Below are 22358 nucleotides of genomic sequence, written 5' to 3'. Positions count from 1 at the left end.
TATATTAATGAAAATAGTAGCATGAGCGTATACTGCAAAATCGTAGCGTCTGTTTTTTTTTCTCGTCTCATTTTAACATTCGACCAACTCGATGTATTTTAATACCTTTTTTATCTAATGTAATTTGAATGTACAACTGAAATGTTGATTTCTTCAGTTTTTTCTGAACATATTAATGTTGTCTTTTTGGTGACAAATCTTTCTTAGGGCCGATTGGTTCATCGGATCTAGATCTATGCTGTTTAGAATTCATTGAAGTTAAATCATGAGTCAAAGCCATCATATATCTTTGATCAGACTAAAAGAATTTAAAATTAGATTTGCAAGTGAATCAAAGAAATCTTTCATAAATATCATAGAACTAAGAGCAAACCGAACCTCTCGATGATCCAGAAGCAGTGATGAAGAATACCTGAAAGCACTAAGCTTTACTCATTAACTGGTTCTGAATAGAATACTATACATTGTTAATGCTTTTTCTACCTATGTAAAGTGACACAATTTTACAACTATTCATCACCAATACACGGAACCCTACCGCTACCGTTTCTTAAAACAACTAAACTCATTTCTTCTTAACTGCTGCAGCTTTGATTTTGAACTCCACCAAAATCTCCATCCAAACTCATCTGTTGTACTTCTTGAGGTGACAATATCTTTATGCACTTCACACAACTCACAAATTCCCTGCAAACGGAACCTAGCCGTAAATATGATATTCGCCAGAGAAAGAAATTTGCTACATGAGAGTCAACCCAAATGGGTCAACGGGTCAGGCTGGGTTGAAAAGCGCAAATTTGGTCAGATCGGGCCGGGTTGGCCCATTAGCAGGGGAAAACTAGAAAAAATTTAAGTAATGTATTGATTGGTCAGGTTGGGTTGGGTTGGGTTGACCTGCTAACACTTTTTGTCTACATAAACAAAATAATAAAAAAAGATAATGATAAATAAAGTGATTGATACCATTAAAAAAGCTGTACTGTTAAGATAATAATCACTTTTGGGTAGGGGCGTAAACGAGCCAAGCCGCTTGTGAGACACTCGAGATTGGCTCGTTGAAAGCCAATCGAGCCAAGCTTCTTCTTTGTATTTTCTTATAATATAATAAATATATATTTATATAATTATTAGCATAATAGACAAAATTATGATAACAATAAGTAAATAATACATACTATGTTATATGTAAAACTAAAACTTATATATAAAAATAATTAGAAATATGTATTAATTATTTATTAAATAACAAATGATCCAAGCTCAAGATCGAGTCTCATAAGTTAAACGAGCGAAGCTTGGGCTTCAGCTCAGCTCGTTTGCATGCAGCCTACTGTCGGGGAATAAAGTTGCCTTAATACTTTCGACCCGTTAACACTTTTTGTCTCCTTTGGATTTTACCCAAAAAGAAGTAGCAATAATCTCTTTTGAGGAATAAAGTTTCCTTAATACTTTTGATGCTAATTGCTAAAAGTTATTGCTTTTAGCAATGAGTTAGTGAGTAATAATTACAAATATAGCCTTAGAGCCCGTTCTTAACAATAGCCTAATATGACCCGAACCCGTTTGACCCGTTACCCAATAATATGCATAAGAAAAGAAGAATATGAACATACTCCCACGGGTCATCACCAACTAGAAGAACATCATTTTCATGATCCACATACACGAGTTGCCAAACAGCCAGTTGTCGGTCCTCCAGTTGACCCTCTATACCGAACCTTCGGGCCAGATCTTGTTTAAGCTCCTCATAACCTGAATAAGCCGACATATCAATCGATCTTCCAACAGCTCCTCGCTTGTAAACCTAGACACACAATCTCAAAAGTCAAAAAAAAAGTCAACTCACGTAAATCACAATTGAAATCCAACCTTGGTATATGTTCGCTTTCGTTGAAGCTGCTGTGGAGGTGGTGCCCACACGCCACCGTTCAATAAATTGGTTTCGTTAAAGGTGGAGTCGATGGGGATGAAATCCATATCTGGAACTCCGAATGAGTTCGAAGTCAAACCTCTGGTTGACTCTTTAGTGGTCAACGGGTCAACAATCAGTGATGGCACTCCAAAGTTGTTGTCTAGTGGATCTGACTGTAAATGAATAGGGTTTTGTATTTGCAAATGATGATTGTTCTGAGGAATAATAACTGAAGTTGCTGATGATGGACTGTCCAAGAAGTCCGTATGGGCCCCGTTAATATTGTTCAAGTATGTAGTTGGGGTGAAAAATCCTTGACTTTGACTTTTTGGGATGCTGACTAATGAAGAGCCTTTGACCAAGTTGACATTTTGACTTTCTAGACCAGTATTTGTTGATGGTGAGGTGGAGCATGACGGGACATCATCAGTGATTCCAGATTGACCGTTTCCATTTGCAGTCCCGTTCAATAAACTGCTGCCATGTGTCAAAATCTGATTGTTTGGATGAATTTTTGGTTGAGAAAGATGGGAAAATCGAAGATTTTGTTGACTATTGTTTCTTGGTATTTGTTGAGAGAGCGGTGTGATGGGTATTTGAGGCTTCGTGTCCATCGTTTGATCGGTTGACATTGACCTCATAAAGCTTTGACTTTGACTTACATCTTCTGGCTGTTGTGTAGATTGCTGACCCAATGGTGATTGTTTCTGCTGATAAAGCATCTGCAACTGTTGACTAATTTGCTGATCTGGAAACTGAGGTTGCAGCACATTGTTCTGTTGACTTTGACTTTGACTTTGACTGACCACAACCGCCTGCTGCTGTTCTTGAAGGTTTCTATACATCTGATGATTCTGCTTGCTTGCGGTGCGCGCATATAATGTATTTACGCCCTGCTTGCGGTGCGCGCATATAATGTATATATGTGTGAACCCTCGGGTGGGCAAAAGTAAAATTGCACTAGTTTTGACGTTATTTTACTAATCTCGTGAAAATAACGTTAAAAGTGGCGGAAGGTTAATCAGGCATCATGTGTTGGCGTTGATAGCCGAAAGACAAGGGCACATGCACCAATCAGCCGGTGTCCCGATGATTGAGTGCTATGTGCCTTATGTCCAAGGCTTGATGCAAAACTACTATCGAGCCGGGGGTCTCACCGGAAGCAGCCTCTCTATCCCTATGGGATAGAGGTAAGGCTGTCTACATCTTACCCTCCTCAGACCCTACCATAGCATTGCTATTGGTGGGATATACTGAGTACGATGATGATGATGATTCTGCAGTGACTGCTGTTGAAGTACATTTTGAGAATTAACTTGAGACTGAATTTGGTTTTGACCCAGTTGTTGACTATGACCGGTCAACTGTTGCTGAGCCGGAGCCTGAGGCTGAGGCTGAATAAGTGAGGCTAACGGGCTCATGGTGGCTGATAGTGTTAGCTTCTGTAACTGGTCAAGTGGCATTGTTGACCTTTGACCATTGAACTGCAAGTTATTTTGAGAAATCATTTGTGGTGGGCAATAGTTTTGCAAAACGGGCCCCGATAATGGACTCAAGTAATTGGACTGGGTCGGGTTAGTAAGCGTAGAACTTTGCTGCATGTTCATCCATTGGGCCAAGCTAAGACCGGAATCTTTATTAATATCTTCGCCTAACCAAGGCATGGTTCTCTTGAATAGATTATCAAGGTCAGATTCATCATCTGTAGAATATTAAAAGTCAAACTTAAAAAAAGTCAAATATTCTTTAAAACTAATCATGGGTTTTCATCTTTTTTGACTTTTATCATATCATTAATAATCATTTGTTGACTTGAAAAGGACAAGACAACAAAGAATCTACGCCACAAGGTATTGTGGCTTTTTGTGTACTTTAATGATTGTGAATATTAAGTTTTTCTTAGACAAATATAGTCAACATACCCGGCATGCCAGGTTGTCTGGGACGCTTTGGTCTGTAAAAAGGAGGTGTCGGACAGATGAAAAAAGGAGCTGTAACGGGCTCAATCTCCCAAACGGAAACACGGGTACGTCTGTCCCGGCCAGTTGACTCGTCCCACCCAACCTACATGGATTAACAAAACGTTAGTTATGAATCGGTCGATTCAAGTTATGTTTTATCTTTAACGGGTCAAGTAGCAGTATGACAAAAGTAAACTAGCTTGAAAGAAAAGGGGTCTAAAAGTGTTCCAAAGTCATTTTATTCAAAAAGTTTGTCAACTAGATTCTTACTGAAATGATAATATTTTTATTTATAAGAAAAGTGTAAACCAAAAGTGTATACTTTTAGCACTAGGGTTGGCAATTTCTAGCACAGCACGAAAGTAATAAGTTTGCAGTTTGTCGTATCTAACGCATTAAATTAACGAGTTGCGTTCGAAAGTAATAAGTTTGCAGTTTGCAGTTTGTCGTATCTAGGGTTGGCAATTTCTAGCACAACACGAAAGTAACCCAGGTTTGGTTTGCTAAACAAATGGGGTGTGTTCGAGTTGACCTATTTAACCCGTTTAATTATACAGGCCATGCTCAGGTTAACTTGTTTAATAAAATAGGCTGACTTGTTCAACCTGTTTATATAAACAAAAACATTTATTACAACCCTCCAACCAATTTACAACCTGGCTGACTTGTTTAAAAATATGGGTTAAACGAGATTTGTTCAGGTTAAACAATCTTAAAAGTGTGAAAACTTACGATTGATATCTTTTGACACAAATAAATATACTAGTCGAGTTCGGGTCCAAAGATCTAACCCACCAATCCGAAACCCGTCAACTTTACACGATTGACACAAACCACTTATTTTACCATGAAAATTAATGACTCAATTCTTCTGTAAGTAGGTTACTATACCTGCAGGTTTCGCCATTGGGAGTTCTTCCATCTAACAGGATCAAGATCACTGATGCCTGTAATTGTACCCATATACCTGCATTTTATAACCTATAAGGTTCAAGGTTCTAAAAATTTATTAACTTTTTTTTACTTTTCATAATAAAATTAAAAGTTATTTAAAATATCAACCTTACACCTTTACCTTCTCGTTCCCGACTCTTTGGTCTCAAACATCATCCGAAACCGCATGCCAAGCGATATTTGGTTAGTGCACACGGCTTTATAATACTTGGCTAATGGGATAACAAATTCTGAAGGGCTAGCCCTGTTAAATAAATTAATTATTATTTCGGTTTATTTATGAAATTTAATTACTATCAATTACCTTGGATTATAAAACACAGTGAACGGGCTGTTGTTTGCCGCTGCATGAGCAGCAGCAGCCAAGACTCCAATATGCATACTGTTACTTGATAAAACCGAAGACGATAAATTGGTTGGCTGTGTGTTAGCTCTTCTTATACCCACCAGCAGCTGCTGATTTTCATCCCTATAAAAAGGTTTCATTTATCAACTTCATAATTATATAAGAACTACTATGTATTTAAGAGGTATTTACCTAACAAACAAGACCGAGTCCCCGGCTACAAGCCTTTTACCACTAACAAAGTGGCTCCAACCAGTTGTAAGCAAGTGACGCTTCGGTTGCCCTAAATTAATGTAATCATTTACTCGATGTTGGTGATGGTTTACTACTTTACTAAAGATTGTGATAGTTATAAACGCTTACCTCGATAAATGTGACGAAATGTCCATTGGGTATCATGTAAATCCCTTGCTACAAGTTCTTGTGATTGAAAAATCCTGTATTATAGAAAAGAATTTGTTTGAACATAAAGATTTCAATAATTAACTACAAATTGCAAATTTTACCCGTGTTTACCACTGGATAAAAAATGAAATAGGTCAATACGGGCCATGTATTTTCATTGGGTATAATATATTTTAAAATTCCTTTATTCAAGAAACTTAATTATCATTGTAAAATATAACATTTGTAACTATGTTTAACACGAGAATTATTTAAAAGTTTTCTAAGAGTTTCTGGGCAATGAAATGTTACAGGTCAATTCAAGGCAAGAAAAGAATGTAATTAAACATAAAGATTTCCAGAGTTAACTATATTTAGCAATTTTGACCTTTTACACATGTTGATCACTTGACTTGGCTCAAAAGGAAATAGGTCAAACGAGTCGTGTAACTTTTTTGGGCATAATATTTTAACTTGCTTTATTTAAGAAATTAAACAAAAATTTTAATTGTATAATTTTTATAACTATGTTTAACACAAGAAATAGTTTTTGAGCAATGAAGTGTTACGGGTGAACTTAACCCGACCCATTCCAATTTCACCCAAACTTGTTAGACAAATCCGTCTATTTTGCCATCTATTAAGTTAACCAATTAAACGTAAGGAAATTTGCTCACGAGAGGAGGGAAGATTTTTTCAGCAGCTCGGCGAGGTACAGAGAATCCTCCATGAGTACTCGTATCACTTGCAGTCAAAGCTTTGCAGAAAAACTGTGTTTGTGGTTTATTTACTTTCATAGAAAGGTCTGACCTCAATAGTGCCTCCTTGTCAAACTGTTTAAAATCATAATAAACGAATATATAATATTATACTTTATTTAATCGATGTTAAACATGTTCAATAGTCGCAAACGACTCATGGTTCATGTTCATACCGAAGGAACAGGCTGAAGCGTCATCTGAGCATATACATCATCTGTTTCGGGATCGGCCTAAGAAATGATAATGAAAATTTAATAAATGATGCAATAAAATTATTCGATTATGTGTTGAACGAATTTATTAAATGTTATAATAAGGACGTACGTGCAAAGTGTTGTTATGAAGGATGCATAACATCTTCGATTGGAGATTTGGATAATTTGGAATTTGAGCATCAACATCTTTCTTCATAGATGCTGCAACCTGAAAGTATATATTATAGCAAAAATATTGAAACCATTTTATAATATATAACGTATATGCATACTCGGGTAATCTACTGTAATAAAAAAAGTTAAAGATAGTGTTTTGATGTGTTTATACTGTTTAAAGTAGTAACAATAATAAGGATTTACATATAAAAATACAAAATAGGATATTATTGTGAGAAAGTGAGACATTTTGGTAACTGTAAGTTGTGAAATTAGTTGATTTAACTCCTATACAATCAGATATATGACTCACAAACTAAAACATTGTTATTTCATAATAATCAGATAATCACCTTCAGAATCATTTTAAAATCCTGATACAATAAATGTAATAATCATGATATGATGTAGATATGCTAGCCCCCTTATTTTAGCACCATAACAACTTTATTATAGATATTGTTGTAGATCATGGATTAAAGTTGTACACATAATTAACAATTATTCCTATGTTAAACAACTTTTAGAGCAAAAGTGAGTTAATTGCCCTAGTCATCAATGCAAATTAATGATTGTCTCCACTTCAGTCCACAATAACATGTCCTTTAGTCCTTACTTTCTCATTATTGAATACCTTTTAGCATAATATGAAACTATATATCTATAGCATCTTTATTATAATTAGGGTTGTTGGATATTAATAATTTAGAGCTTTTATCTATTGGCCGTGATTAATCGAAACTCAAGAAATGTTTACAGAAAGTCTCAACTTTGAACGTATTTTCCTCCAACAATCTCATACAAACCAAAAAGTAACCATGTTACCTTTTCGATGACGTGGAAAATACGTATGAGACTGGTGGAGGAAAATACGTTCATAGTTAAGCTAGGACTGTCTCTAAGCATTTTTTAAGTATGGATTAATCTCGGTCAATTGGTGAAACTTGAGATTATTAAAATCCTATATAACTCAATGTTTTGAAAACCAAACCGGATTCACATGAGGTATGAAGATTAGATGTTATAATCAAAAACTTTTGTTGAATAATTTACATAAAATTTAGTTTTTAGAATATAAAGGCAAGTGGATCCTACAAGAAAGCCATGTAATGATGATAAATTTTTTTAAATTAAAAACAAAACAATATTAATTAAAGCTTTAAAGAAAACAAATTCAGTCTTAAAAGGGAATTTGCATAGAGATTCTATTCTATTCTATTCTATTCCTACACTAAAAAGTCACCATGACAGGCGCAGTTTAGCAGGCAAAAAACAGGTGCACTTTAGAACTTTTGCCAAACCCGTGCGCAGAATCCAGATCGCATGAACAAACCAAATCAATGCAATTCTATTTCTGGCCACTCATCACTGCATTACACGGTTGTACCGTACAACCATATTAACAAACATTGTATCCACCGCCATATCAAAAAATAAAATTTAGTAACATATTGCATCACTAACTTGTACAGTACAAGTAACTGAAGCTATTCACTCACAAAAAAAAAAGTCATAACCAGGACGACTTACGTCTGTGCTTCTGCATCTGGTAATACATCAACCAAAATAACTGAACCAAAATAAAAATCAACGGTTTGGTTTTATGCTTTTGTAAAATCCAAACTTTTGGATCGGTCTCGGCTTTGCGTGTAACTAAAACCGAACTAGACATATAAAATTTCATTTATTATTTACAATTTTAAAGCAATTTAGAAAAATCTAATAGTCTAAAAAACATTTAACTATCAACTAACCAAAAAAATTTAATCCAAATTCATGAATTTCAGCAAATTTTTTTTTTCTGCCCAAAATTTTTAATGAAATTGCATAACCGAAAAATCCAATACTGAAAGATTCTTAAAATCGGTTTTAGCCCAAAAGTGAACCGGCAGTGTAGGTTAACAAGCGTAATATAGCATAAAACAGTCTATACCTGCTCGCTATGTCCTTGAGGAAAATACACAACATGAGTTCCTGCCGCCGGTAAGTTGACTAAGGGTCCGGCGCACGTTAGCCAGAGCTCCTGATTAATGACACGGTTCTTCTCATAACAATCAGAGGATATAAAAATCAGTTAATTAATTTTCAGATTGAGATTCAAACTGTAAAGCTTGCCTTGGGCGGAATTGTCCGAAGCGTTGGCCGGAACCTTCATTGATTGAGCGGACGGAATATTCCTAGCGGCGGAGAGAAAGAATGGTGGCGGAAAAGGTGGGAAGGGAGACAAGAAGAAGACCGGTGAGAGTTAAAAAAGTGAGGCTTGCTCACGATTACACAGACCAAACACAAACACAAACACAAACACAAACACAGACTAGGCCCCACTCTCTCTCTCTCTCTCTCTCTCTCTCTCTCTCTCATTATTCACTCTCACTCTCTCTCTCTCTCTCTCTCTCTCTCTCTCTCTCTTTATATATATGTATGTATCTATAGGTTTCTTCCTCTCTCTCTCTAATGTAAACTTACCTTGTCCAGGTTTTAATCTTAAAATAGCGCTTTTTACTTATCGATGATATACATTTGTTAGAATTGAACCAAGACATCATAGAAAATTCTCACAAAATTATTATCACATGTGTGGTTTAAACCCTAGTACATACTCTATAACTCACATTTAACATGGTTGAATCCCGTTCGGTTTAGTCAACAAAACTCAAAATTGGTTTATGATCAGCTTTGATTCGGATTAAAATATTTTGTATTCACTTTCACCAATAAGTTATGACTTATGAGTCAATGATATGTTAATAAGGTGCTTATATTATTAAATTGGAGCGTCAAATGATGCATTTATAATTATTACAACTATATGTCTATATTTTAGCAACATTGAGTTAATGATTATGGTGTGCATCTGTGTAAATCTAACGATGTATCAACAATATATATAACAATGTGTATATATTTTAACAGCTGTGCATCAATTTTATTACAATGTAATTATGCCACAATCGTGCTATGTTTCACAATGGAATATATATGAAGCTGATATTCATGGCTACCGATAACTATTAGGCCTTTAAACGAACCGAATGTTTACTGAATTGCTCGTGAATCGTTCGGCAGGAAGTTTGTTTATGTTTGTTTATTAAATAAACGAACGAACATAAACAAAAAATTTGTGTTCGTTTAATTACATGAACAAGCATGAACACATGTTCCGTTCATTCATTTATATTCATGAATGTCCCCGTTTATGTCTATTCATTTATGTTCGTTTATGTATTAAAAGAAAATAATTAAATGTTATCTGGATAAATCATCTACTTAAATGTTTTATATTTATTAATTTGTGTTTATTTAAGTATTTTCATTTATGTTTGTTTATATTTATTTGTGTTCATTTACATTTATTCATATATGCTCATTTATGTCCGTCTATCTTTGTTCAGTTATGTTCATTTAAATTTTAAACAAACAAACACAAATGCTTAATTTTTAAATAAACGAACATGAACATAAATATATGTTCGATTAAGTGTTCGTGTTTGTTTAAAATTAAATGAAGAAACATGAACATGCTCGTGTTCGTTCGATTCATTTGCAGGCTTTCATTATTCACATTTACGAATACACTAGTCTCAATTTCTAGGCTCTGTCGATTTTATTTGTGTTCGTGAACACATTTATTTCCTTAGTGAACGAACACGAACATAAAATAGTGTGACAATCGTCAATTTCAGGTTAACTCCGTTAACTCAACTCCGTCAATTCAAACTTAAGATCATTGAATCTATAACGCACACCTCATTACATTTAAACTAGGGTTTAAATGCCGCTTAACACTTACTACATGTGTAGTCTTTCGGGAATTGCACCGAAACGCAAACGAGTTGACGCAAACGATTGGTGAATAAACGAAAAACGTCAAAACAGTACTTATGTGATAATTATGTGTTAGACTTATGTGTTGTGTGATAACATCGTTATAAACACTAACTCAAGATGTAAACAAGTTAGTTAAGCTAGATAAGTAATACTTAGAAGTGGAGGGGCCAAAGTGTAACATAGTATTATTATAAATAATAATAATACTAAACCCTAACTTATTATTCTCTTCCCCCCACAATCCCGATCGGAAATTCCCCCTTGGCTCCTTGGCTGCCGTCGACATACACACACATACATACAACAAATTTCAAGCTTTTGATTCAAGATTAAGGTGCTAGGAAGGTATAATCAACTATCCTATGCATCCTTTATACTTAATCTTGACTTTTATTGGGTTAATTACAAACCCTAGATGCCGATTTTTATATGTTAGTGTGTTCATATGATTTTGTTTGATTTGATGATGTATTGATGATGATTTGATAACTAGAATTGATATTGTTACATGTTAATTGTTGTGTCTTTGATTTGAGTTCAAACAAAAACCCTAATCATGTATGTAATGTGTAATTGATGTGCATGGATAGTGTTTATGGAGTCTAGAGTGTTATATGAATGCATGATGGTCCATAGATAGTTAATATGTTGAGTTTGGATGCAAACAGTTTCTGGACAGATTGTGTTATTGATGTTTAATTGACTGTAACGAGGTGTAAATGTGAAAATCGGTTGAGATTGTTGATACTACAGTAAACTAGGTTGAGTCTAGTTTCTAAAGAATATAAATTTGCAATTTTTGGACGTGGAAAAGTTAACTTTTATGATTTTACAAAAACGTTGTGCAAAGCTGAGCTGTTAGACCTGCTGTTAGGTTGTTTTGTAAATGTTATATCTCATGAACTACGAGACCAATTGGGTTGGTTCCACTTCTGGAAGTTGACTCATTGAGTTAGGAACCTAACCCAAGTGGTCTTGCATTTATTGGATTTTTCGTTTAACGGGAATTTCAAATAACATTCTGTTGCGCATGAATTTGACTGTTATGAGTTTGCTGTAATGATTTGATGATTGTGAGAAACCTATGTGGAATAAAAATATAATAAAATATGTTCTGGAAACCTAATACATATATGCTTTTGTGATGAGTTTTGGTAAATTAATTGAGATGCTATGATCGGTGGAATAGTACAATCTTTCAAGTAGAATTTCTGTCTCGGTGAAACTAGATACTTAGTTTTGTGAAAATGCATGAAACATGATACTTGCTATATAGTTGTTATGTTTTGACCAAATTGCCCCTTGCGGGGAATAATTGCTAATTGATTGTCATGATTTGACCAAATTGCCCTCATGGGGAATGATGGCTAGTTAATTGTTATGTGTTGACCAAATTGCCCTTTACGGGGAGTAATTGCTAGTGATGTACTTTATGAATACATGACACGTAAATAATTGCTTACACATGTAACGTATAACAAATACATTTGTTAAAGTCACACACAATTCACAAACGAAACACGAAACATGTTATGTGCATAGGTATTATGTGCCGGGTCTAGAAACTCGATAATATTCCGACACTTAGAAAAATCTCTTTATTGTTTTAGAACGCTAGAGAGAGTTTTTCTGTGACGCGCATCTTGGTGAATTATTTTGGGAATACTTCGCAAACAGTGAGTTTCACTTTCCCCTTTTAAACTTTTTAAACGCTTTTCACTTGGGGGAGATAACATACTCCGAAACGCATTTAAGATTTTGTTAATATAGATTATATATCACTTGTAAAGACTAAGTGGCAAACGCAATAACTAAAGTCCTTCATTCACATCGAAACGTTTAATATTGGATAATAGCGAGTCATTGTTGAGTAGTACTACTGGGTTTGACAAACCCCACCCAACGCTAAACTCGACTGGAGGTCGAGTGGGTGTAATCTTGGTTAAACACATACCATGGTCTGGATGACCTGGTGGCAAGGCAAATGATAAACAGTCAGCTTCGGTGTCGAACACTTAGTGATACTTGTTTTATAGGCTAGCTACCTATAGATATATAATTGACATAACACTATCTGGTAACGCAAAACGCTGTAACGCAAAACGCTGTACGCAAAACGCTGTAATGCAAAACGCTGAACACAAACGCTAAACGCTTTATTTTATATAAACTGTGAACTCACCAACCTTGTGTTGACACTTTTAGTATGTTATTCTCAGGTAGCCGAGGCGAGCGCGCGGTTTAGGAACATGCATTGCTTGAAACATTTTAATTATGCAAACTTATTTTTAAACTGTTATCATTGGGTTTTAAGTCGTCCTGCGTGACGTAACATTGTCTGCTATGGTGTTACGCTTCCGCATTTAACTACTCGTAAATGTTTTCATGGTTTTGAAACTTTGTTTTATGGTTTGATTATAACTAATGATTCCGATCATGTTAGTTCACACCCTCTGACAGTAAAATTCTGTTAGTGGATTTTCAGTGTGTGACAGATTGGTATCAGAGCCATTGGTTATAGCGAACTAGAAGCTGCATGCATACTAGACTATAACCGCGACGACCTATTAGTTATAATGATACGCATTACATAGATTAGTGTAGTCTTTGTTATCTTATCTCTTTACCTCTTTCACTCATACGCGCGCGCATACACGGCTTACCTGTAGGAATGTCGACGCCGCCACCCTCATCCTCATCTGATCCGATAACTCATGCTCACGGGAAGGAACCGCAGTTACCTACCGCATCGCCACCCCGAGTAGTCCCGGAACTCGAAGCTCCCGCACAGAAGAGGTACCGCTTATCCGGAGGCATGTACGAAAACGAAGTTAGCTGGGATTGGTACCCTAATATGATCAGACGTATGGTCTATCGTGAACAAGTTCCCCCATTACCCCACCCGAACCATCCTGCTTACCCCAACACCCTACCACCCATAACCGAACCTGTAGAGCGAGTTCTCGCAGCTGTCGTTTCTTGCTTGGAGCGTGACGTGGGTTACATGCGCTATACGAGAGCGAACGTTTCCGGACTATTAAAAGACGGAACCGAGACTAAGGAGGAGATTGCCCGCATGGCAGCGGCAATGAAGGAAATGCAAGAGGCTAGTGATCAACAGATGAAAATTATGAGAAAGATGCAAGCCGAGATGATAGACTTGCAAGAGCAACTCCAAGTAGCAAGGACCCGAACCGAGATGGCTTTAGAGCGTTGCGATGTGTTACAAATGCAAATTGCTCAGAACGCAGCCGAACCTGAGGCAGAGCCTGAGGCCGAGCCTGAGGCAGAGCCTAAAGAGGAACCAGAAGAAGATCCCGAAGAGGAGCCTGAGGAAGTTCCCGAGGAAGATCCCGAGGAGGAACCTGAAGAAGAACCGGAGGAAGAACCGGCTGAGGAGGAGGCACACTCAGAGGTGTCCTCAGATGATGACATCTAGTGATGATGACACCTAGATGGAGGGGTTGTCTCCATCCGAACTATTATTTTCTATGATTTTAAGGATTGATTGGAAATACTTTGTAACGAATACAATGGTTTTAATCATGAATTTTTATTTAGATTAATATATGGTTGTGATGTGATGTCGTTTCTTATGTCTTTCTTACATATCTTTTTATTGCATGTATGGTGTGTTGTATATGAAAGAAAAATTCAAGTTTAACATTTTATACTGTGATTCTAGGAAATGGCTGGAAGAAACGCTGGACACGGACGTGGTAACATCAACTTGACTGCAGCTGAACTCCAAACTCTGCTGAACGACCATGCAGCGGCCGCTCTAGCCGCACACGTTCAGAATCAAGCTGGAGGTCCAAGTGGAACGTGTACATTCAAGAATTACCTTGACTGCAAGCCCAGTTCGTTTAAGGGCACTGAGGGTTCTATAGGCTTCCTGCGTTGGGCTGAGAAGGCCGAGTCGGCATTTGAGATGTGTAATTGTCCCCCTGCCAGTAGGGTCAAATTCGCTGCTGGAACACTGGAGAATTCTGCCCTCACTTGGTGGAATTCGAACGTGCAGATCCTTGGATTGGAACTGGCTAACGCTATGAACTGGGAGGAGTTCAAGAACATGATTCGAGAAGAGTACTGTCCGAGAGAAGAGATTTCAAAGTTAGAGTCAGAATTTTGGTCACTGAAGATGGTGGGCTCAGAAATCGAAGCCTACACTACCCGTTCTCACGAGTTAGCTGTGATGTGTTCCCGGATGGTGGATCCGCCGAGTAAGAGGATTGAAATGTATCTTGATGGGTTAGCACCGCAAATTCAGGGCATGGTGACGTCTTCCAGACCAGCCACGATTCAACAAGCGATCTGTTTAGCTCACAAACTGACGGATCAAGCAGTGACCCAAGGTGCGCTACCACCTAGGGGTTCAACCGCTAAAGCCCGTGACAACCCGAGTAATGACAACAACAGCAACAGCAACCCGAGCAGCGGAAAGAGAAAGTTTGACAACAACAGATCCTCGTCCTCGAACCTCCCACAGCAACAACACTACCGTAAGCCCGAATTCACTCGGAGCTTTAACAATCAGAACCACAACAACAATAACAACGGTAGCGGGCAGGGTTCGAGCGGATATGCTGGGAAATATCCGAAGTGCAATAGGTGCAACTATCATCATGTTGGCCCGTGTGACCGTGTCAAGTGTCAGAGATGTGGAAAGATGGGTCACCAGGCGAAGGAATGTAGAGGAGACCTTGCGGCAAAGGGTGCTCCTAAACCACCTATGACGACGAAGGGATGTTTCGAATGTGGACAGGAAGGTCATTTCAGGAAAGATTGTCCCAAGCTGAAACAGAACGACAACAACGGAAGTAACGGAAGTGGCAGTAGTGGTGGAAGCAATGGCAAAGGGAGAGCTTTTGTAATTGGGTCGGGTCAAGCCCGCAATGATCCGTACGTGGTGACTGGTAAGTTCCCTGTGAACGATTGTTTTGCTTCTGTATTGTTTGACACTGGAGCTGATAGGAGTTTTGTGTCGAAAGCCTTTAGCCAACTCTTAAACTTAACTCCAACTCCGTTAGATGCTAGGTTTCCTGTTGAATTAGCTGACGGTAAGACTATAGTAACGATGCATGTACTTGCGGGATGTAAGTTAAAACTGTCAGGTCATGTCTTTGATATCGACCTTATTCCTTTTACGCTTAGTAGTTTCGATGTCGTTGTCGGCATGGACTGGTTATCCGAGAACCGAGCGGAGATTATATGTCACGACAAGATAGTCCACATTACTACCCCTTCCGGCGAGATCATTTCGATCCGAGGTGAGAGAAGCGGCATGACCACCAGCGTCATTACCCTTATGAAGGCGCAGAAGTACCTACGAAAGGGTCATCCGGCAATTTTGGCGCAGATTGTTGAGAAACCCGCGGAGGAGAAGCGAATTGAAGATATACCAATTGTGCGAGATTTTCCGGAAGTTTTCCCGGAGGATTTGCCCGGACTCCCTCCTGTACGACAAGTCGAATTCCAAATCGAGTTAACCCCCGGTGCAGCACCCATAGCATGAGCCCCGTATCGGCTCGCACCGGCGGAGCTTCAGGAGTTGTCCACTCAGTTGCAAGATTTGTTGGATAAGGGTTTTATCCGACCTAGCTCATCACCATGGGGAGCCCCTGTCTTGTTTGTCCGAAAGAAGGACGAGACTTTCCGCATGTGTATCGACTACCGGGAGTTGAACAAGGTGACGGTCAAGAACCGTTATCCTTTACCCCGAATTGATGATCTGTTTGACCAACTTCAAGGATCGAGTTACTACTCGAAGATCGATCTGCGATCTGGTTATCACCAACTAAGAGTGCGCGAAGAAGATATCTTAAAGACGGCATTTAGAACACGGTATGGTCACTACGAGTTTTCGGTTATGCCTTTTGGACTAACCAACGCACCAGCCGTATTTATGGATCTCATGAATCGAGTATGCAAGGCATACCTCGACAAGTTTGTGATTGTTTTCATTGATGATATTCTCGTCTACTCCAAGAACGAAGCTGACCATGAAGAACACTTAAGGGTAATCCTGGAGTTATTGAAGAAGGAACAACTGTATGCTAAACTCTCGAAATGTGAGTTTTGGCTTCGCGAGGTTCACTTTTTAGGACATATGATCAACGAGAATGGTATCCATGTCGATCCCGGTAAGGTAGAGGCCATCAAAAACTGGGAAGCACCTAAGACTCCGACTGAGGTGCGGCAGTTCCTAGGACTGGCCGGCTACTACCGACGTTTCATCTAGGGATTTTCAAAGATTGCTCAACCCCTCATCGCTTTGACTCACAAAGGCACTAAGTACAATTGGGGTGATGCGCAAGAATCCGCTTTTCAACTGTTGAAAACCAAACTCTGTAGCGCCCCTATTCTAGCCCTCCCCGAGGGAACGGAAAATTTTGAGGTACACTGTGACGCATCGATACAAGGTCTCGGTTGTGTGCTGATGCAACTCGAGAAGGTTATAGCTTATGCCTCTCGACAACTACGGGTTCCCGAGAAGAACTACACGACCCATGATTTGGAACTCGGAGCTGTGGTGTTTGCCCTTAAGATATGGAGGCATTACTTGTACGGTACCAAGTTTACCATTTACACCGACCACAAGAGTCTCCAGCATATCTACGATCAGAAGGAGCTGAACATGTGACAGCGTCGTTGGGTCGAGTTGCTTAAGGATTATGATTGTGCCATCAAGTATCACCCTGGCAAGGCCAATGTAGTGGCCGATGCCCTCAGCAGGAAAGAAACAGATAAACCCAGACGAGTGCGAGCATTGCAACTCACGATTCATGCCAACTTACCTGACCAGATTCGCGAGGCGCAACTCGAAGCTTTGAAAGATGACAATCTTCCATCGGAACTCATGCGGGGCATGAACAAGAAACTTGAAACCAGATAGGACGGGGTCCGAGATTTTGAGAACCGGATTTGGGTTCCACGGTTCGAAGAGTTAAGAACTCTGGTAATGGACGAGGCACACAAGTCCCGATATTCTATCCACCCTGGCTCAGATAAAATGTACCATGACTTAAAGGAACTTTACTGGTGGCCGAACATGAAAGCCGACATTGCCACCTACGTGAGCAAATGCTTGACTTGTGCCAGAGTCAAAATAGAATACCAGAAACCATCTGGTCTACTGCAACAACCGGAACTCCCAATGTGGAAATGGGAACACATCTCAATGGATTTTATTACGTGTTTACCTAAGACACCGACGAGATGCGATACCATCTGGGTGATCGTTGACCGGTTGAATAAGTCTGCACACTTCTTAGCGATTAAGGAATCGGACAAAATGGAAAGACTGACTCGTGTTTACATGAAAGAAGTGGTGTCTAGGCACGGAGTGCCTGTCTCAATCATTTCCGATCGAGATTCTCGTTTCACTTCGCACTTTTGGAAGTCGCTGCAAAGCGTACTAGGCACCCGTCTTGATATGAGCACAGCATACCATCCTCAGACGGATGGGCAAAGTGAACGAACTATTCAGACCCTAGAAGATATGTTGCGTGCATGCGTGTTGGATTTCGGAAAAAGTTGGGAACCTCACTTACCTTTGGTAGAGTTTTCGTATAATAACAGCTACCACGCAAGTATTAAAGCAGCGCCGTTTGAAGCGCTGTACGGACGGAAGTGTCGATCACCACTCTGCTGGGCAGAGGTGGGTGACAGCCAAATCACTGGTCCAGAACTGGTACTCAAAACTTCGGAAAAGATTGTTCAAATCCGAAATCGCATGGCAGCAGCACGAGATCGCCAAAAGAGTTACGCCGACAAGCGCCGAAAACCTCTCGAATTTCAACTGAACGATCGAGTGTTACTCAAAGTCTCACCTTGGAAAGGTGTGGTTCGCTTTGGTAAGCGAAACAAACTCAACCCACGATATGTTGGTCCCTACCGGATAACTGAGCGCATTGGTCAGGTGGCGTACCGACTGGAACTACCAACGGAACTCAATGGCGTACAAAATGTATTCCACGTATCCAATTTGAAGAAATGCTTATCCGATGAAACCCAAGTAGTCCCTTTGGATGAACTACAACTTGATGAACAGTTACGTTTCATTGAGGAACCAGTCGAGGTTTTGGATTGGGAAACCAAGACGCTCAAGCACAGCAAAATTCCAATCGTTAAGGTTCGTTGGAACTCGAGACGTGGACCGGAGTTCACGTGGGAACGCGAGGATCAAATGATGAAAAAGTATCCTCACCTTTTTGAAGGACTGACCAAACACAGAAAACCGCGAAACCCGGCAAACCGTCAGAAATCACCGGAGGTATGAATTAAATTTAAGGACGAAATTTCTTTCTACTAGGAGATGATATGACAAACTGAAAATTTTTCTTACTTTTTCAGACACTCATCACGACTTGACTCAAATTTTCGGGACGAAAATTCTTTAACAACGGAATGATGTGACAATCGCCAATTTCAGGTTAACTCCGTTAACTCAACTCCGTCAATTCAAACTTAAGATCATTGAATCTATAACGCACACCTCATTACATTTAAACTAGGGTTTAAATGACGCTTAACACTTACTACATGTGTAGTCTTTCGGGAATTGCACCGAAACGCAAACGAGTTGACGCAAACGATTGGTGAATAAACGAAAAACGTCAAAACAGTACTTATGTGATAATTATGTGTTAGACTTATGTGTTGTGTGATAACATCGTTATAAACACTAACTCAAGATGTAAACAAGTTAGTTAAGCTAGATAAGTAATACTTAGAAGTGGAGGGGCCAAAGTGTAACATAGTATTATTATAAATAATAATATTACTAAACCCTAACTTATTACTCTTCCCCCCACAATCCCGATCGGAAATTCCCCCTTGGCTCCTTGGCTGCCGTCGACATACACACACATACATACAACAAATTTCAAGCTTTTGATTCAAGATTAAGGTGCTAGGAATGTATAATCAACTATCCTATGCATCCTTTATACTTAATCTTGACATTTATTGGGTTAATTACAAACCCTAGATGCCGATTTTTATATGTTAGTGTGTTCATATGATTTTGTTTGATTTGATGATGTATTGATGATGATTTGATAACTAGAATTGATATTGTTACATGTTAATTGTTGTGTCTTTGATTTGAGTTCAAACAAAAACCCTAATCATGTATGTAATGTGTAATTGATGTGCATGGATAGTGTTTATGGAGTCTAGAGTGTTATATGAATGCATGATGGTCCATAGATAGTTAATATGTTGAGTTTGGATGCAAACAGTTTCTGGACAGATTGTGTTATTGATGTTTAATTGACTGTAACGAGGTGTAAATGTGAAAATCGGTTGAGATTGTTGATACTACAGTAAACTAGGTTGAGTCTAGTTTCTAAAGAATATAAATTTGCAATTTTTGGACGTGGAAAAGTTAACTTTTATGATTTTACAAAACCGTTGTGCAAAGCTGAGCTGTTAGACCTGCTGTTAGGTTGTTTTGTAAATGTTATATCTCATGAACTACGAGACCAATTGGGTTGGTTCCACTTCTGGAAGTTGACTCATTGAGTTAGGAACCTAACCCAAGTGGTCTTGCATTTATTGGATTTTTCGTTTAACGAGAATTTCAAATAACATTCTGTTGCGCATGAATTTGACTGTTATGAGTTTGCTGTAATGATTTGATGATTGTGAGAAACCTATGTGGAATAAAAATATAATAAAATATGTTCTGGAAACCTAATACATATATGCTTTTGTGATGAGTTTTGGTAAATTAATTGAGATGCTATGATCGGTGGAATAGTACAATCTTTCAAGTAGAATTTCTGTCTCGGTGAAACTAGCTACTGAGTTTTGTGAAAATGCATGAAACATGATACTTGCTATATAGTTGTTATGTTTTGACCAAATTGCCCCTTGCGGGGAATAATTGCTAATTGATTGTCATGATTTGACCAAATTGCCCTCATGGGGAATGATGGCTAGTTAATTGTTATGTGTTGACCAAATTGCCCTTTACGGGGAGTAATTGCTAGTGATGTACTTTATGAATACATGACACGTAAATAATTGCTTACACATGTAACGTATAACAAATACATTTGTTAAAGTCACACACAATTCACAAACGAAACACGAAACATGTTATGTGCATAGGTATTATGTGCCGGGTCTAGAGACTCGATAATATTCCGACACTTAGAAAAATCTCTTTATTGTTTTAGAACGCTAGAGAGAGTTTTTCTGTGACGCGCATCTTGGTGAATTATTTTGGGAATACTTCGCAAACAGTGAGTTTCACTTTCCCCTTTTAAACTTTTTAAACCTTTTCACTTGGGGGAGATAACATACTCCGAAACGCATTTAAGATTTTGTTAATATAGATTATATATCACTTGTAAAGACTAAGTGGCAAACGCAATAACTAAAGTCCTTCATTCACATCAAACCGTTTAATATTGGATAATAGCGAGTCATTGTTGAGTAGTACTACTGGGTTTGACAAACCCCACCCAACGCTAAACTCGACTGGAGGTCGAGTGGGTGTAATCTTGGCTAAACACATACCATGGTCTGGATGACCTGGTGGCAAGGCAAATGATAAACAGTCAGCTTCGGTGTCGAACACTTAGTGATACTTGTTTTATAGGCTAGCTACCTATAGATATATAATTGACATAACACTATCTGGTAACGCAAAACGCTGTAACGCAAAACGCTGAACGCAAACGCTAAACGCTTTATTTTATATAAACTGTGAACTCACCAACCTTGTGTTGACACTTTTAGTATGTTATTCTCAGGTAGCCGAGGCGGGCGCGCGGTTTAGGAACATGCATTGCTTGAAACATTTTAATTATGCAAACTTATTTTTAAACTGTTATCATTGGGTTTTAAGTCGTCCTGCGTGACGTAACATTGTCTGCTATGGTTTTACGCTTCCGCATTTAACTACTCGTAAATGTTTTCATGGTTTTGAAACTTTGTTTTATGGTTTGATTATAACTAATGATTCCGATCCTGTTAGTTCACACCCTCTGACGGTAAAACTCCGTTAGTGGATTTTGAGGGTGTGACAAATAGTGATCGGTAAGTGTTCGTGAACCATTCGTGAACACATTATTTCCTTAACAAACAAACATGAACAACGCATTGTTCGTGTTCATTCGGTTCATTTACAGCCCTAATAACTATATTTATAATCTCAACACCAAAAGGCAAAAAAATAGCCTTTAACTAAACACATCTATGACATTATTAACTTGGACACATAAACAAGAGGTGCATGTTGAAACTTCAAACACAGAGAATCTTGGAGTCCACTCGTTCATAATTCCTTGATGCATGTGAATATTGTCTTTGTGGCAAGACCCTTTCACCGGTTCGGGTCGTCAGGAAGTGCAAATATGTCAAGAAGTGGTTACAGACATTACATTTACCGATGATTTCAACAAATATATTTATGTTTACTTGTTAAATCATAAGCATGAAGCGATAGAAGTTTTCAAAGTATTTCAAAATGAATTGCATAATCAACTTGAGAGAAAATAATAAACACAATTCAATATAAATCGATGTGGTGAATATCTGAGCTATGAACTTTGATGAACATTTCAAGAAATGTGGGATTGTCCCCACCAAGAACATTAACATAATGGTGTATCTAATGGGAGAAATTAGACCATGTTGGATATGACCCCATCAATTATGAGTCGTGCTAGCTTGCCTCACTACTCTCAGAATTATATCTTGGAAACGACAACCCACATAGTCAATATGGTTCCAACCTAGAAAGTGTATAGGACACCGCATGAACATGTCCTACCTTAAGGTTAAGGTTATGACTCCTACGTTAAACATGAGACCTCAAACAAGTTG

The 22358-nt window shown here is 38.3% G+C and overlaps 1 pseudogene across 1 annotated transcript; it reads right to left on the bottom strand.

The window, feature by feature from the left end:
* Positions 1-409: 409 nt before the first annotated feature.
* On the bottom strand, positions 410-8844 carry LOC143565213 (auxin response factor 5-like; annotated as a pseudogene). Its single transcript, XR_013141023.1, has 15 exons — positions 8839-8844; positions 8623-8730; positions 6643-6741; positions 6492-6548; positions 6235-6390; positions 5537-5610; positions 5366-5456; positions 5132-5296; positions 4949-5071; positions 4765-4840; positions 3835-3976; positions 3174-3614; positions 1870-2738; positions 1614-1804; positions 410-687 (listed from the first exon to the last, which is right to left on the bottom strand). The product of XR_013141023.1 is annotated as an auxin response factor 5-like (transcript).
* Positions 8845-22358: the final 13514 nt, after the last annotated feature.

The sequence above is a fragment of the Bidens hawaiensis genome, unplaced genomic scaffold, assembly GCF_021521415.1.
Source record: "Bidens hawaiensis isolate Kalapana, Puna unplaced genomic scaffold, B.hawaiensis_p1.1 tig00022309_1, whole genome shotgun sequence".
In the NCBI taxonomy this organism is placed as follows: Eukaryota; Viridiplantae; Streptophyta; class Magnoliopsida; order Asterales; family Asteraceae; genus Bidens; species Bidens hawaiensis.
This window is presented reverse-complemented; position numbering and strand designations above follow the sequence as displayed.